The sequence below is a fragment of the Lissotriton vulgaris genome, chromosome 2_1 (genome assembly GCF_964263255.1).
Source record: "Lissotriton vulgaris chromosome 2_1, aLisVul1.2, whole genome shotgun sequence".
Lineage (NCBI taxonomy): Eukaryota > Metazoa > Chordata > Amphibia > Caudata > Salamandridae > Lissotriton > Lissotriton vulgaris.
In genome coordinates, this window is record NC_141687.1 from 742,520,118 (window position 1) to 742,539,162 (window position 19,045).

The window sequence follows — 19,045 nt, forward strand, 5'->3', positions numbered from 1 at the left end:
TTTTGTGGTGGTAGTAGTAGTATGCTGTATTGTTTTAGCCACATAGGCCTGTGTGTCTTTCCATTGTTCCTCTTGGCTTACTGCTTCCAACCCCATTGCCAGTTGCAGGTCCCTGAATCTGCATCCATCCCACATGATGCACAAATTAAGGACAAACAGGTTCCACTTCCAGTACATTTGTATTTAGTTCTTTGCTATTCTTACTCTTACTGAGTAGTAATTAAAATTAAAGCACAACAAATTCCATGTTTGACTGATGTTCTTCTGCCTTCTTTGCTTGAAGGTGCACAAAAGACTGAGGATGAGGTGTCTGTCATCATCGCCCGTTGTACAGTCAGACAGACGTCCTGCTGTTGTACATGGCGTGTGGTGTGACCTGACCAGACATCTCTGCAACTTGTGCAACTGAGTGCTGCTGACATCTGAAGAAGATGGGCCCAAAGAAAGCAGGTACCAGGTCCTCCAAGACCAAGAAAGTTGCTGAGATGAAGAAGGAAGAACAGAAGAAGGAAGTGACACTTAAGTCTGGTGTTGACCCGAAAACCTTTTTTGGGAAACCAAAAAGTACCTTTGCAGGAGCGGTGTCTGGGGGCAAGCTGGAGGTAGCACCTCTGCATCAGTGGGCCCAACCCACCAACCCAGGCCCAAACAGATGAGTGCAGAAGAGGCAGCCAACCTAATGGTGAAAAGCAGTGATGCTGAGCCTGACCTATCTCAAAGTAGTACACAATCAACGCATGAGGGAACACAGCAGATAAGTGATGAACAACAACAACCGCAACCACCACCCGCAATAGTAGTTGGTATTCCTCCCGAAGTAGGGGCAGTTCAGGAAATTGAGCCTCATGCAGAGGAAGAAGAAGAGGAAGCCATTCTTTCAGGAGATCCATTGTCTCCCAAATCCCCAGCAAGGAAAATGAGGGTTAGTCCATCAAGTTCTTTGCCAAGCGTCCCTTCTGATGATCTAGATCTCACTTGGGAGCCACAACAATCTGAGCATAAGAAGTAGACACATCCCAAGACCAGGCTAGTGAAAAGGAAGGCTCCAGAAAGCCTTAGACCTATGGAGGACGGTGTAGAATAGCAGGATAATGATGATGAAGAGCCAGTTATCACGAAGTTCACTCCCGGTCCCAAGGACATGGAGACCAACATCATTAACCTATCCAGAATGGCTGCGAGTGAGACTAGGGATGTATCACGCATACCTCCAACACAGGCAACACCAACACGACCTTCAGCTTCCATATTTACATTAGCAAAGGGCCGTCAGCGTCCAATATCCAGCACAAGCCCCACCTCAGCAGAAGCAGGTAGTGGTACTGCACAGCCACAGCGTCAAATTCAACACCCACCCTCAGCTCATCCCGCATTGGAAGTGGCACCTCTAGCAGGAGACAAAAGTTAAGCTCCCCAGTGTGAGACTTCACTATGGTTAGCGTAAAGGAGGACAACAGTGCTACATGCTCCATTGTCATACCTCTGTAAGTCGTGGTACGCTTAGTACAAACTATGGTACCGGAGGCCAAATGACCCATCTGAAAAAACACCACACAATCACCTGGGAGGACCACCTTTGTCGCATAAAAACTGGAACCATTGATGTTTGGTGGGATAAAGGAGTAGAAGGTCCTTTCACGGTGGAACAGGAAGAAGAAGAAGAGGGATACATTCTCTCTGGTAGTGGTACACAAAGTAGGCCTATCCCAAGCACTGCAGTGGTACCACCCACATCCTCAGCATCAGCAACATCTCAGTGGCGCAAGAGTAAGAGTCAGCCTGATACGCCAAGGAGTACTGTGAATCAAAAAAATGCAGCGTCGAGACGAACAGAAAGGAATACCACGCAACGTACCATTCTTAGCATGTTTACTAGGCAGGAGGGACAGTACGAACGCAACCACCCAATAGCATGTTTGTGTAATGTGAAGCTGGCTAAAATGTTAGCACTGGACCTTCTCCCTTTTTCTTTTGTTGAAGGGGTTGGGTTTTCCGGAATTTGTGACAACCATCTGCGCAAAATGGAAGGTGCCCAGCATCTACTATTTCGCCAGAGTTGCTGTTCCAGTACTACATCACAACGTGCTGGAATTGCTTGGAAAAGCCTTTAAACAGAGTGCTGTTCAGAGTATCTACCTGACAACAGACATGTGGACCATTTACTAAGACACTGATTACATGTACATCACTGAACACTGGATCTCTTTTTCGGGTGTTAGAGAAAAGCTATCTGCAGGTGTTGACACTGCTGAGATTTTTCATGACACTCACAAACATGCAACTGTAGCCATGTTTGCTATGGAGAAATCTCATACTGCCGGAAACATTTTGGATGAGTTTAACAGCAAGGTCTTTGAGTGGCTGTGACCAAGAGGGCTTAACATTAGTTTCGTTGGCATGGACAATGGCAGTAATGCATTAACATTGTTGTTCAAGACTTTCGGAAAATGAAAGCAAAGTCAGCAACTTACTGACCACCTGCAGACGAATATGCACACATTTTAACCATTCTTTTAAAGCCCGGAAGTAGTTGAGGGTCATTCAACGTGAACATAAAATGCCAGTCAGAGCTATCAGCCAGGAGGTGCCAACACGTTGGAACTCAACTTATTACATGCTTGATCGTCTGTTTGAGCAGTACATATGACTTAATGCTTATATCATGACAAGAAGATTAGGGGATCTTACTGTGAAAGCCATGACTGTTGAGATGGGGCAATGGGACCTTGTTAAATGCCTGACAGGGATGCTACTTCCTTTTGAGGTTTTCACATGTGCAGTCAGCAGGGAGGACTGCACTATGGGCCAAGCTATCCCATTGTTGTACATGCTAGAGCAACAGCTGAAGGAGGTGTCTGAAATGTACGAAGGTGTGGAAGACAAAGTAGACGCATGTTATTTGGCAAACGCCTTAGCCGTTCGCTTATCTGAAAATACAAGGATTCAAAATCAGATTGTGTCACATTGACATTACATTACTGCCACAATTTTGGATCCAGGGTACAAATTATTTCTGAACAGTAATGCAGTAATTCCTTTTTCAGAAGTGGATGTTGCCAAGTAAAAAAACTTTAATAGCTGAGGAAGCCACTGATTTAGAAAATGAACGGCTCTTTATTAGAGGTCTGCCAGTGCCACCCCAGGACAGAGCAAGTACTACAGGGCATCCAGAGTCAAGTTCTACTTCAGAGCATGAAACCAGTGCGTTTGCTTCCCAGCAGTCACCAGCACTACCAATAATCACATCAACAACAGCACCAACAGGATCAGATTAATCAAACACAGCAAACCAAATGATAACTGATTAGTTTCTACGGAAAGGGATGGGTAAGTCCATTGCTGATGCAAAGTCAAAAAAGGCCAAGCAAATCGGAGCACCCCTGAACATTGAGCAGATGGTCCAGGCCTATCTGGATGACACAACAAGGTTCTTCACGGAGCAAAGCCCATTGGTGTATTGGTATGGGAAAAGAAGCCAATGGCCAGTGCTCAGCAGGCTGGCGATAAAGTATCTGGCTTGCCCTGTCGCAAGTGTCTCTTCTGAGCATGTTTTCAGTGCTGCTGGTGCCATTCTAACTGTGAAAAGGACCAGTCTCTCGCCCATAAGCGTGGAGAGGTTAACCATGATCAAAATGAATCAGCACTTCATACCACCGGACTACAAAATACATAAATCACAGCAGGAAGAGGAGAGCTACTCCGAAGACATAAGTAGTGGGTTACATGACCTAGTTCTGTCTGAACCACCAGAGTTTGAGGACGAGCTCCTCTTCCCTGACAACTAGGCTTTCAAATTGTTACTTTATTCCTTCCTTTATTTATTTGTGTGTGTATATCTGTCTTTCTGGTTCAAATCAAACCACAACAAATCCAACACCACTGTCTCCAACTTTTATTTACCTATTGGAGTTGCACGTCTGTGCATTTTACTGTCCACTCTACTCCTCAGAGTCCTGCTCCATCTTCCTGACTCGCCCTAAATACATTTCCATCAAGCTAGACATTAGATAGAGATGGAGAATAGTACAATAATGCAGCCTCTAACAGTCCCTCCAGAAGATGTTAAACGTACATGACTATCGCCATCTTCTGTTTTGTTTCTAAGATGAAACTCATCACTGTCCTAAGGCTACCGTCTCTGTCTGCAGGCATCCACAACTCTTCACTGTCAGAACATGAGCAGGCATCCAAACGTAAAGTAAACTCGCCATCACTTTCAGAAGGCTTGGCATCTCTGCTCTGACAGCCAAAGAGAAGAGCAAGACAGGTACATGATTAATGAATGATGCCATGCATTGCACTGGATGCTTGTTGACTCTGAGCGAATGTGCATGAAGTCGAACTATACTGGTAGTTAATATACAAAGTAAAAGTGACTCAAGTGACAGTCAATATTTCCTTGTTGTTTAATAACCAGATTGTACTCCTACTGCTGCAGGTGCAGTCTGGACTTACTTAATCGGAGTCACTCACTACAGACTGAGTTGGTGTAGGACAACACATACACTTACCACACCATGATGATGACCACACTATCTTTGCATGCAGTCAGTCAGTTGGATCTAAGATGATTGATGGAATAACTGTGTTTCATGAACTGGCATAAAAAGTAAACACAACAATTCTTCAACAAGAAATACAGCACACCCAGGCTACATGTCCATGCAGTGGTGGAGTCGAATAGTGGTATGATGACTGACAGTGGCACATTGATTTTGTCACTTGATTTGGAAAATGCTAGGTTGCTGTATATGCCTTTTGTCTGGCTCTGTCAAAATGTAAGGTAAATGGAGTTTGGGTCACAGCCCGGTGCCGTGGGCCTGTTCTGTGCTTGCTCCTGTCCTGTTGTTCTTGTGGATTAATGTTGTGTAAATAGTACTAGAGTAGACATAATGTATCCAAGCTGCCTCAGTCTGAAAGTGTTCTCGCTCAAGAGTCTTGTCTTCTTTCACAACACCGTATTTAATGCTTTTTTTTAAATGAATGTATTTTTCAATACCCCTTTTGTTTTTCCATCTACATTTACAGGCCGGCCTTTACCCAGTGCTATTATACTTGGAGCAACAACTCACACTTACCTTACCAATCCGCATCAGCCAGCCAGTGGCACCCAAGAATGATGGGCAGCGTCACTGTCCATGGAAGGGAGGACCAAGATGAATGACGAGATACAACTCCACAATTGGACCTGGATAATACAGTAACTTTAGTATCATATTCATCATTCGTCTTTTAAATAATTTGATTCCTTTTTTCTCTATAATCATTTTACCACTGTGTGTTGTTGTATTGTTGTTTGTTTGTTAATTGATCCCTACAACTATATTCTAATTTTCTTTGCTAGCTTTCAGCCCGGTAAAGCAGGTAATTAGGGTTTGTGTAGTAGTAGTTAAGTACTACTCATTGACCATCAAGTTATCTTCATCATGCATGCATTTCCTTTTTCTGCCTTTAAAGATTTATTGGATAGTGGATCATCGTCGTCTACAAAGATTGTTTTACTTTTGTTGTGTCCATGCGTACTGCTTTTCTTTGTCAAACCTTTCCCCAAACCCCCTTTCCCATCCATTCATCAAACCCTAACCCTCTTACCCCGGGCTGTGTGATTATATATTGAGATGAGATGTGACTACATTAAATGTACACCAACAATTGATCGCATGCTTGCTGGGGCAGATGTGGTGAAAGCAACACTAATTCAATTTCAAGTCAGGGCGAGGATCTTCTTCTGTTTGCCCACCCAGGCTCAGTCTCTGTACAAGCTAATTTGTTTTCCAAAGGGACCCACCTCATAGATCATAATTGATTGCCAGCATTGATTGGATTCACAGCAGTAAAGTTTACGAATTACGATTGTGTTAAGTCACTCCTTCGACACAACTACAGTTTAACTTCTTAACTTCTTGCACAAGGCTGTCCCCGCCACCGTTATGTTTTCTTTTACTTTAGGAGTTGCAATATTGTTTCTTTGGCAGTCTTCTTCTGTACTGTACTTTTCTACTACTCGCACAGTCTCTCTCAGGCAAGTGACTGTCTCTTTTTTTTGTTTTCAACTGCTAGTGCCAGTGTCTACTACTACCACCACAACCATGGCATCTTCTCCATTCTCTTGGGAAACCATGCAGCCCTTGCTGTGCCGAACTTAATCATCATCAATCACAGCTAAGTTTGCTGGGAGGTATAATGGACCAGGAGGAGCGACTGACAGTACTAGTAGGACAAATATAACTCAGTGAGTCGTACCGCATCTAACTGTTTGCGTGTTACAAAATTGGCAGATTATTTAAATCCAACACTAGTTGCTGCCCTGCATCAGCAAGGAAATGTTTGACGCACATACATTCGTGAAACAGTAACCCCCCCCACAAAACATTAACATCGTATCTGTAAGTATAAATAAATAAAGTTTATTTCCCTAACAAAAATAAACTATCCCACACTTTACCCACCCCTCTTCCTGACCCCAACCAATGTCCAAGTCCAACCAATGTCCAAAAAATAAGAAACCCCAACACCCAATTCCCACCCACCGACAAAAGTACTTAAAAAGGGGCAAATTAACAGGGTCCATCTACAATCGGCGGACTTTCAGGTGCTTGTCCACCAAGATTTTGACTCGCTCCTCTAAATGGTCCTCGAGCTGTGCCACCCGGAGAAGAATTTTCCGGCGAAATGCTCAGAACTTGCATTTGCATCCATGTGGGGGAGCAGCAGTTGTTGAAAAGGGTAGTGGTGGGTGGCAGCCTGACCGCGGTGACCCAGCTAGGAAATTTTTACTAATACTCACCTGGGCCCATAAATTTTAAATACACCTTAACATCTCTTGGGTAACTCACGCTCTACTATCAGTATAACTTGAGATTCTCTATACTACTAATTCTGATTCCTATATCTATAACCTAGCAAAATAGATACTAGGAACCCGATCACCTAGGATCAGGGAGTTGAGTTGTAAATTAGATAGTCAAAACATTTATAACATTTGTAAATATGAAATAACCACAGACCATGGGTAGGCTCAAAACTTTTATCTAATCATCATGTCATGAGTATCAAATTAAAGCAGATAAGACTATCTATAATCAAAATCATTAAAAGCGTATAGCTATGTAAAAGATAGATTATGCTAAGCATTAAAGAACTTTGAATAAAAGGAAGGTAAGAACAAGGAACATGCTATTTTAGATAACAATCTTTCGCAACTTTGATTAAAGGAGGGTAAAGAAAGGGAACATGCTATATCCAAGAGACTTTATAGCAGTTAAAGAAACTTAAATTCGAGATTCAATTTAGCTCAATACTATAGGGTAGGTAAGATTGGAACATACTATTACAATTTCGCTTATCTCCTAAAGGGAAGGTAAGAAAAGGAACATATACTAAAGTAAAAAACGATTTAGCATTGACTAAAGGTGGATTGAAAGATGGAACATACTAATAAACAAGTAATGCATGGAATCTCATTCATCAAGGGACAGGGGAGAAAAAGGAACATATGCAATAACACTTTGCAATATTCGAGGATTCGAAATGTAAATATAGATAAGCAATCACCCACACAGACTTTATATTTACCTCGGATAGAGTGAAAACCAACCCTGGCCACGGGTCAGTTGGAAAAGACGGGAAGGAACCCTCAAGGACTTAGGTGCCAGTAGGCAAGCAGGTACAGCTCATGGACAGTCAGGACAGGATAACCCCAGAATTTGGATCAGGACCGGGTTCACCAAAGGGTACGACCAACACCCGCAGCTTCGGTTGCAATGCCTGTGCTACTCCATCTCTGCAAGGAATCTGCCAATAACCCCAAATGGGTTCTCGAACCTCCCAGCAAAGTGCTTCGCCAGCACTTTCAATTACCAAAACCCCGAAATGGTTTTCTCGAACCTCCCAACAGAGTGCTCCTCAGCTCTCTGTATCAGTCACCTATAGAGTGCGTTGGGTCAGTGACAGGTCAGCTATTCGGACAAGTCGGACAATTTCTCTAGCTAAACCAACGCTAGTTATACTGTTTTTCAGGTCAGTGTACCACCCCCCCATGTTGCAAGTGTAAGGATACCCAAATTTGATTGGACAAAGGAGGAGGTTAAGTCATCACACCACCTAAATTTTAGACTTTCTCAGGTTTAATATTCAATTTCTATACCCGCCCCTTAAATTCCAGTTTCTCATGACATTTTATTTCGTATAACAATAAATGTTCTTTTTACAAATACATTGTATTTAATTTGGGTTCGTGAGGTGAGGTTCCCATGAGCATCTTCTCAGTCAATCGGCTCCTTGGCAGCTTTTCAAAGGTCATCTGCTTTGGAGACTTGCAGATCTCGCACAGACGCAGTTTTATTCAAAATGGGGTACAGCATAATTCAACGGGCCAAGTTTCGAAGAGTGCATGAAATGGAAAAGAAAAAGTTTTAAAACATGGATTAAATAATTTCACTGTATACCATGAATTGCTATACTTCAGCCATTACTTTATAATAACTATAGCATTATTGATTATGCAGAACAGACAGCTTTGCGAAAGCGGCAATCCAAGCTTTAAGCATGTGAGAGCACAAAGCAGCCATATTAGCTTCATTGCACATGCGCAGTCATTTTCCCTCCAAGATATTGAATACGTCACGTCACATGGTTATGACCGACGCATGCGCAGTCTAAATTCCCGCGTAGCAGCGGCCATTTTATAGCAAAAGCGTATTAAGATTAATAAACACATAGGCAAGCGTCTCTCGGACACCCCGTATAATAAATAATGTGCAAAATTAGTAAAATGAACATGTTGGTTATTTTATTAACGTTATTTGAGGTTCATGATACAAGCAAGTCGCTTAACTTGCGAATCCTTGCTCCATCAATCCACTCTTTGATGATATTTACTATCATTACTATTAATGGAACCAGATGCCAACTTTTCACATTTCACCCATTTCAATCTCTTCAAACTTTTTATTCAGCTTTTTGTCTGCGTCTTTATTAGGATGAGAATGTTTCACTCTTTTATACATTTGATTATTCATTTCTTCTAGTTCGAGTTCGTAAACATTTCGTTCCATTCCTCTCCTATTGACAGTATATTTCTTTTTGGGTTTTCAACATTTGCAGCAAATTATTATAGTGAACACTAATAAACCTATTCCCGCTATTGGCATCAGTATTTTACTCACAAGACATTTACCTAGGTTAGAAAACCAACTCCCTACAGAGGAGAGACCATCAGTTAGTCTCTTCCAGGCACTATCAACCTCCAGTGGTTTGAGCTCTTTTTCCAAATTAGTTATGTTTCTCACATACTTCTTAATTTCAACACTTTTGTCTGGAATATACGTGCAGCAATGTTGTGCTTTCAACATTCTGCAGACTCCACCCTCTTTTGCCAATAGGGTGTCAAGAGCAAGTCGATTTTGTAAAACCATAGATCTGATTGCAACCAATTCGGTATTGACCATCAGGAAACCTCCAGCAGTGTCAGTTAATAACTGATCTACTACTGTTGACAATTTGTAGATTCTGTGTGTATTCAGAGCCACTCCCACTGTTGGTATCAATGAACTAAATATATCACCTATTATTTCTCCTACACTTTCTCTTTTACTACGCAATAATCCATTAGTGTTTTCATTACTTCCAGCGACTTCATTTACATGGTATATCTTTGGGAAGATAATACTAAAATAACAGCTTCCATACCAATGATCTGGCAATTTGGAATAAGCCTTGTTCCCACATATATAATAGATTCCGGGAAACACAGGTTCTGACCAATTTTTGAAACCCCAACCTCCAAATACCTTGTAATTGTGTTCATATTCACTGGAACCAATGAATATGTTATTATAATAACTAGTCTTTTCCCTGTGAAGACAAAGTTTCCCCTTCTTTTCGAAATCCAGCAACAAAGCAGCATTAGCTCCACCATTTGAGGTGCTCCCTATATTTTTAGCCCATTTAGGAGTTTTCTCCCTTTTGTCATTTGCTTTTCTTTGGAAACTTTCTCTTCTCTTCTCTGCCATATTTAGAAATTTTTTCTCTTGTTCGTGTAATGAACATGTCAAGTTATCTCTATGTGCTTCACCTAAATCTATTGTACCTATAGTTAGAATGTATTCTCCCATATAACGTGTTACATCACTCTTAGTATGTACAGGATTCAGATTTCCACGTATAGGAAGTTCGGAAAATATCACATCTGAATTAGAGTAATAATACTGTAAAGGTCCTCTCTTATAGAATAAACTAACTAAAACACTACAGGAAATTCCATATGTTAGTGGCAAGTGATGGTAGGTCACACCCTAAGCTACTGAAGTAGGTAGCTTCATACAGACGTAACAGTCTTCTATCTCCATTTCTTCTACATAATGCACTAAAAGGTTTGCAAATACATTTAAATGAGTTCTGTTTTTGATTCTATGATAATGCAGTCCTTCCTCATCTGGTGCATCTACGTCCATTCTAGTTTGTCGAAGGCTAAGTGCTTTCTCTTGTGTCTCTACTCTTTGTGGTGTATCTTTCGTTGGCAGCTCTTCTGTGTCCTTTGTCACTGATTTAGTAGGGTACAAATTAGTATCTTTACTCATCATGTAAGGAATAGTAATTGTTAGTCTATCCATAATATAAGTACTATTGCTACACTACATAAACATACTTTACAGCATGTTTTACAACAATTTCATCTTGGTCTTCCATCCACAGTGGAATCAGACATTTTGACTCAAAAGAAGCTTCAACCCCTCTTTGTAACTTTGCACAGGTTGCTTACACAGGGCAACTTTCAGGTTGGTTTCACTTCTTCGTCAGTCTGGTCAGCAATCAATTCTTCATCACTTTCGTCACGTATTTCAAGGTTTCCAAAATCTTCCAACACCAGATAAGTCCATTCAGGACTTTGATACTTGTTATTCAGTCTTTTTATTTGAGCACTTCTTCTCTTAGGTTTAATCACTGACTGGTCAGTTTTACTGGAGTCTTGATTTTCTTGCTCAAGTTCTTCGTCGATAGTCTTTAGTCTCAGTCTCAGTCTTTTGACAAATCTCGGTACTTTATCTCCTTTTCTGAATGTTTAAACTGGGACTGTGTTTTGGCCTTCTTCAAGTGTTCTTTTATTATCGTTCAGTTGTGGCACATCTACTGCATTGTCTTCGTTTTCCATTCCTGTATAACTAGTTCCAGGTCTTATTTCAGCTTCTTCTGCTTGGTCACTAACCTGGCCTTGTTATGTATATGCTGGATTGGCTTTGTTTTGTTTCAATTTCTTCTTCCTGAACACATTTATCTATTTCTATCTGATCCTGTTCAAGCACTTCGAACTTTTGATTTTCTTCCGCTTGAACTTCTGCTCTAATTTCTATCTGTCCCTTTTCAGGCTCTGGAGTTTTTGGAGGTGTGTCAATAATCTGTTCTTTCCCTATCTGATCTTCCTCATCATCAGATTTGATTTGGATTTCAATGATCTGATTATCGTATTCCTGTCTCATCCTCACTATCCCTCTCTCTATCTAAGTAGGTTTGTCTTCTTGTTCTTATTGGATCTAGAGTCAGGTCAATTATTGGGATCCAATCATCTTGACTGGGGCTCGGTTGTTCTTCTTCAGATACTTCAGGACCAATTTCTTGAGACCCCTCAGCTGCACAACCTTCAACCTCAGTTTCTTCAGGTTCAGTCACTTTCTTCGTATGGCTGGTATGGATCCACCATGGTACACCTGCACACTTCACAGCTGTTGTGGTAACCAGGATTACTTGTCTTGGTCTTCCCCACTTCGGTGCAAGGCAACTCTTCTGAGTATGTTTCTTTATTACAACCCATTCACCTGGGTTCAAGTCATGTGCTGGAGTTGTTGGCCTGGTGACGGCGTCTTCCCCAATCTGGTGAGAGATAGAGCGCACTTGCTTATCAGTTTGTATCCTGGCACCCATGCTCGCCGCATTGCTCTTCCCATCAGTATCTCATGTGGACTCAAGCCTGTGTTCCGGTCTGGAATACTTCTGAGTCGCATCAAAACAAGTGGCAAAGCATCTGGCCATTCCATTTGAGTAGATTCACACATTTTTCCCAATCTTGATTTGATTGTGCCATTCAGTTGTTCTACCACTCCAGAAGCCTCTGGGCGATATGCACAGTGCAGTTTTTGCGTAATTTTGAACGCTTCACAGATTTGTCTTAATATTTCTCTATGGAAATGCCCACCGTACCTTGGTATCAGTTCTCTCAGTAACAGTTTAGCTACAGTGATGCTATCATTTCTGCGAGCAGGGTAAGCTTCTACCCATTTGGAAAATAGGCAGACAATGACGAGGACGTACTTCATTCCTCGACAAGGGGGTAACTGAATAAAATCAATCTGTAATCATTTGAAAGGGCCTTCTGCCTTCCCAATCTTTCCCAATCTTTCCTGGCAAAACTACAGTTTTCTTTCCAGGGATTGAATTGCTGACAAACTAGACACCTTGTTTGCCTGAAGATGCGTACCATGGCGTCTCTTCCTAAATGTCTGTCTCCATGTATCAGTCTAGCCATAGGAGCAAGCAGGCAGTCTGGCAACACAGGCATATCATCAAGGTAAACAATGACACCATCCTCATTCCTTCTCTGACAACCACATTTTACCCCCATCTTTTTATTAATAGCCATTTTGTACTTTGCACAATGTTGGGCCAGTTGGTCAGCATATTGATTACCTGCTGTCACTTTGTCATTGCCAGATTTGTGAGCAGCACACTTGACCACTGCCAATTATTTTGGTAACTGGATTGCTTCCAGTAATTCTTGCACAAAATTTCCATTTCTGATAGGTGTACCTGAAGAAGTCAGAAACTCCCTTTGTAGCCACAATTGGCCAAAGTCATGCACAACCCCATAACCATACTGGCTATCAGTGTATGTGGTTATTTTCAAGTTCCTCCAAAATTTACAGGCTTTTGCCAATGCAACCAATTCAGCTATATGTGCAGACTTGACTCCATGTAATAGGGGGCTTCCACTGGACCTCCTAAAGTGCATACTGCATAAGCAGCACTTAAGCCTCCGTCCTCATGTCTCATGCATGAGCCATCTACAAACAGCTCGTAGTCTTCATCAGTTAGGGGCACTTCTTTTATATCAGGGTGTGGTTTTGTGCTAAATTCAGTCAAATCAAGGCAGTCATGCTCAACTTCTCCTTTCACTTCTGCTGTGAGTGAATTTGGTAACAGGGTAGCTGGATCCAAAATATTACACCGGGCAATGGTTACATTTCCTGCACCTACAAGAATTCTCTCATTCTCAGTCAGCCGACTAGGTGTGAGATACTGAGGGGCAGATTTATGTTAACTGGCGCATCCCGAGGGATGCGCCAGTTAACATGCGCCACAGTGCGCCACAGCTACGCCACCCATGGTGCGCCGCATTTATGATGCGGCGCACCATGGGGCAAAAACGGCACAGGTGCGTCACGCATCTGTGCCGTAAAAGTGACGCATTGCTGGAGTTGCGTCGCAAGCACGACGCAGCTCCAGCAATGCTCTGGGGGGGGCCTATTCTTTCAATGCTGCCTCAAGCCTTACGCCTGCTTCAAGCAGGCGCAGGGTTTTGACGCAGCATTACCCTGAAAGTGACTGAGTGAAATCTCATAGATTTCACTCAGCCACTTTCAGGAGGCGTTCCTGCGCAGGAACGCCCCCCCCTGCGCAGGAACGCCTCCTCATGGCGCAGTGCTGTACAACGTGACGCATCTCCTAGATGCGTCACGTTGTAAATAAGGCGCAGGGATGCGCCACATTTCCGCGCCGTTGCGTCACGCAACGGCGGCGTAAACGTGGCGCAAGCCCTTCATAAATCTGCCCCTGAGTTTTGGTTCTGGTCAATAAAATTGCAACTGCATGTGGAACATACACAGTGACAGGATGACCCATAGTAATTGACTCACTCTGTTCAAGACTCATGCAAGTCGCAGCTACTGCTTTCAGACATCCAGGTAATCCACCAGCCACTGGATCCAAATTAGAGGAAAAATATGCTACAGGACCTCTAGTCAAACCATGAATTTAAGTCAGGACTGAAAGTGCACAATTGTCTGGTGTGTCACAAAACAGTGCAAACTCCTTTGAGTAGTCAGGCATTCCTAATGCGGGAGCTGTACACAGACATTCTCGTAATTTCGTAAAAGCTGTCATGCTTTCCTCATCCCACTCCACTGGGTCTTTTGTTCCTTTCTTTGACATTTTTATCAATGGTTTTGCTAGGACTGCAAATCCACAATCCACTGCCTACAGTAACCTACAATTCCAAGAAACATTCTGATTTCCTTCTGGGTATTGGGCAGCTCCATGTTTTGAAATATTCTAATCCTTTCTGTGGTAACCTTCCTGATACCTCTCTCTATCTGGTGCCCCAGATATTTCACTGAGGAGGTACAGAACTGTAATTTGTCTGGTGACACTTTATGTCCTCCTTCACCTAAATGGTTCAGTAAGGCAATGGTGTCAATGACACAGTCATTCCTGCTTTTAGACGCCACCAAGAGGTCATCTATATATTGCACCGGGACTGATTCTCTAGGCAATACCAGGGTTTCAAGGCATTTTTTCAGAATTTGATTAAAAATCGAAGGACTCTTTGTGTACCCCTGAGGGACACGATTCCAAACGTAAACATGACTGTCAAATTCAAATGAGAAAATAAATTTGCTGTCTGGATGCAATGATATAGAAAAGAATGCATGGCATAGATCGATGACAGTAAACCATCCAGCATTCCATGGTATTTGGTACAAAATCACTGCAGGGTTTGGCACAATAGGACAGCAAGGAACAACGATTTTATTAACCTTGCGCAGGTCCTGTACTACCCTGTACTTACCACTTGGTTTCTTTATTCCAATTATGGGCGAATTGCAAGGACTGCTCAACACCTCTTGTATGATATCTGCTTCCAACAACCTTTTTATTTCAATAGCAACCAGTGCTTTTACTTCTGCACTAATTTTATACTGTCGAGTATTTGGGTAAATTGCATCTTCTTTTATGGTAATTTTAATTGGGTCAACATTTGCCATTAATCCTATATCTTTTCCAGTAAAATACCATACTTCCGGTTTCACTGTCTGTGGGAGCTCTTCAGGTAAGTCTTGTATTGTCAGTCTTTTAATTTCTGAGTCAGGTCTTATCAACATTAATTTGTAGATTCCGTCTTCATCTGGGGTCTGAATTTCTATGCCATTTGGAATGCAAAAGATGGTACAGTTCATTTTGCACAGCAAATCTCGTCCTAGTAGGTTTACAGGACTTGAATCACAAACAACACATCTATGTATTTCTTTGAAATTCCCTATTTTAATTTCCATGGGTTCTGTTACTGGGGTACTAATTAATTTATTAGAAACGCCCACTACTTGGATCGCTTCTCCCGAAAGGGGTAGGTTTGGAACGTCTGCTGTTCTCACAGTAGAACGGGTAGCACCAGTGTCCAACAGAAAGGTGACATCATTTCCTTCAACCTTTCCTTCAATGTATGGCCCTGACTGGTCTACCGGCAAGGAGGCGCCAAGCATGCACTCCTCGTCCTCCCCCATCAGGCACCGTCAGTAAGGTTCGTCATAGAGGAATGTATCATTTACCAGGAATTGCAAAGTTGCTGCATTTCTATCCTTCCTTCCTTCCCAAATTTCGGTTTCTTCACCCTGTTGTGCTTTGCTCCTATAGTTTGGCCTAGGTGCACAATGCAACTGATTCTGTTTTACCTGTTGCTGTGTCTTCTGTGGTCCTCATTCTGCGCCTCTGGTTTTAAATCATTAATTTGTACATTATCATTCTGCACCACCTTACACTCGTCCCTCCAGTGCCCCATCTTTTCGCACCGATGGCAGGGGAACTTCTTCCTGGCCTCCTCTCCGCTCATTTTTATCCTCAGTTTTCCCCCACTCCCAGGGCTCTGATTCTGAGTATTTGTCATTTTACTTAACTGCTGTTCTTGGTGCTCTGCTAATTTTACCTGTGCCCACATGACTTTTTCTTTCCATTACTTTTTCTTATTTTCTAGCTCATCTTCACAATATTTTGCATATTTCAGGACCTCATCTATGGGCTTATCATGCCAACAAATTTTATTGTCTTTGATCCATTGTGAGATTTCAAGCCTTAACCCTAACACAAATCGATAAATGAAGTGGGTCATATCCTTCATTTCAATATTATCTAGCCCACTGTTCATTTTGAACACTTGTAACAGACGCTCATAATATGAATGCACAGTCTCATCACGATTCTGAGTAGTTCTATCTATGCGAGTCCAGTCTGTCTCTTTTGCAGGCACCTTTCCTTTCAGGTACAACATCACCTGATTGTACTTCCTCATTACGTCTTCGGAAGGAGCACCTGTCTTCGGGTCTCTAGAGTATTCCTCATTTGGCCAATCTACAGCAATTTTACATTCTGTCCACAGATCCACAGGAACTACAATGTCAAAGAACCCATCTAGATCTTTCAGGAGACATTTTGAGACTTTCACAAATCTCTTGACCTGTCTGTACCACTCTACAGGTTTTTCTCGTAATTTTGGGAAGTTATTTGTGAATGATACAATATCTTATCTGGACCATGGCACATGTACATATCCTCCACCTGGTACTTCTCGCATGGGACATAATTTTTCTACCTTGTCTGCTTCTTTTAGAACAAATTCTGAAGCCATTTGTCTTGACCGCACCTCTTCCATTTTCCTTGCCCATCTTGCTCTCCATTTCTCTAGATCACCCCATTTTTGCATCAAATTTAACAGCTCTCTAATCTGGACCTTTTTCTCTGACACATTCATGTTCTCTAAATCTTTGTCAGAGAATTCTACTCAATAGGGTTTCTGCAACACTTTGGATTTGCCTTATCCATTAATTTTTCGTGAAACACCCTTGTATTTCTAGTGATACTTTTACAGACAAACTGCAATTCGTTTTCACTGAGGGTATTCAATCTTTCCAGTCACACGTTTCCATTCATCAATTCTTCTATTTCAATTCCTAATTTAAATATGTCTAATGGCTTGGGCTGCGGTTTTGATCTCTCTATCTCTCGGGTCCATCTCTCTATTTCTTCAGGAGTTACTACAGTGGCACTTCTTGTACCTGATGAAGTCTCTAGCTGTACTTCCCTTGCGGATACAGGTGTGGGTTTCCTCATGGAACCACTTTCAGGCTCTCGTATTGGTAAATCCATTAAGGAAATCACTGATTCACATTCACTTGCCTGATCATCTACTATCAGGGTTTCTTTTCTTGGCTGTACTATTGATGTCGTTACAATTGGAACTTTTGGACTAACTTGTTTATCACCGTACAATGGAACAACTGGGCCAATGGTTACTGGAATTGTCAAAGCCTCAGGACTTGTATTTAACTGGGATATTTTCTGGAATAATTCACTCCTCTGCTTATTCAAAGCCTCCTTTTCTCTTTCTTGTAAGACCCTCTCAAGGGAGGTCTCATGAATCACTTGCGGAATTAAAGGTGGATCAAAGAACAGAGCAGTCGGATTTGAACTGCTTGACCCCTCATTACAGGAAGGTCTATAGAACGGAACAGTTGGATCAGATGTACTCGACCCCTCATTACAGGGAGGCCTAAAGAACAGATTTTTTGGGTTTACTATTCTTGTTTCTTCACTATGCGGTGGTGGATTTTTCATTAATAAATCCTCCAGGTAGTCATCATCTGAATCACCAGTAGTCATTAAATGTCTAGTTTTCTCAGTCTTTTTACCTCCCACAGGCTCCTCTACTGTCAGTACTGGGTAAAGTCCTTCCACTAGCATATTCTGTCTCCATTCTTCCATTAGTTTTTCTTTGGTATCTCTTTTAACCTTTGGGTGAAACTTACTTAACCCTTTGTCAATTCTTGGTCTGTCCCGTTCGAAAGCTTCTATTTCCCATTCCTCTAACGCCTCATATTGTGTCAATCTAGGTCTGGGATGTAAGACATTCATTCGGGTTCTCAGGTTCTCAGGTCTAGAAAGAAAAGATTTGTTTTACTGCAAGTAAACCTCTTCTGTCTACTTTTCGTATACTGCGGATAGATCCCTTCTGCCTATCCTTCACACAAGCATTAGAGAACCTGCTACTCCCTTGACTCATCCACTCTGGGATATATACTAAGTCTAAAGTTTCACCAGCAAACACTTTTGCTATCAATCAAGCTCCGACAAACCTGCTACTCCTTCCGTGTGACCCTTACTAGGTTATATCACATTAGAAGTTTTGCTAGCGAACTCGTTGCTATCATTTATTCAATCATTCCTACAGAAAACCCTAATTAGTGCTTCCAGTTCTGCCCAACCCTGCACTAATTTTCCTCGAGTAAGTGGCCTCACTGCGCTGTGGCTTCTACTTTACCACCCGCTATTTTGCCCCCGGGGATTCCAAACAAAATATATAACAGGTATGAACAAGTTTGTTAATACTTATATTTCAATATAGCAGCATCAAAATAGGCATTTAAACAGCACATTTCAATAATAACACATTTGATTGATCAATGAAAATATGAATCTTAACCTACTGACTAACTAACTACCTAACTTTAACTAATCCCTAACCATACCTCTGCTACCAGAAAAGAATACTGATAGAGCGCGCAGGTCACCCAGCTAGGAAATTTTTACTTATATTCACCTGGGCCCATAAATTTTAAATACACCTTAACATCTCTTGGGTAACTTGAGATTCTCTATACTACTAATTCTGATTCCTATATCTATAACCTAGCAAAATAGATACTAGGAACAAAATCACCTAGGATCAGGGAGTTGAGTTGTAAATTAGATAGTCAAAACATTTATATAATTTGTAAATATAAAATAACCACAGACTCTGGGTAGGTTCAAAACTTTATCTAATAATCATTATCATATGTCATGAGTATCAAATTAAAGCAGATAAGACTATCTATAATCACACTCATTAAAAGCGTATAGCTATGTAAAAGATAGATTATGCTAAGCATTTAAGAACTTTGAATAACAGGAAGGTAAGAACAAGGAACATGCTATTTTAGATAACAATCTTTCGCAAGTTTGATTA

At 41.7% G+C, this 19,045-nt stretch overlaps 1 pseudogene; it reads left to right on the forward strand.

Moving 5' to 3' along the window:
• Nucleotides 1-2,476: 2,476 nt before the first annotated feature.
• On the forward strand, nt 2,477-3,785 carry LOC147731068 (zinc finger BED domain-containing protein 6-like; annotated as a pseudogene).
• Nucleotides 3,786-19,045: the final 15,260 nt, after the last annotated feature.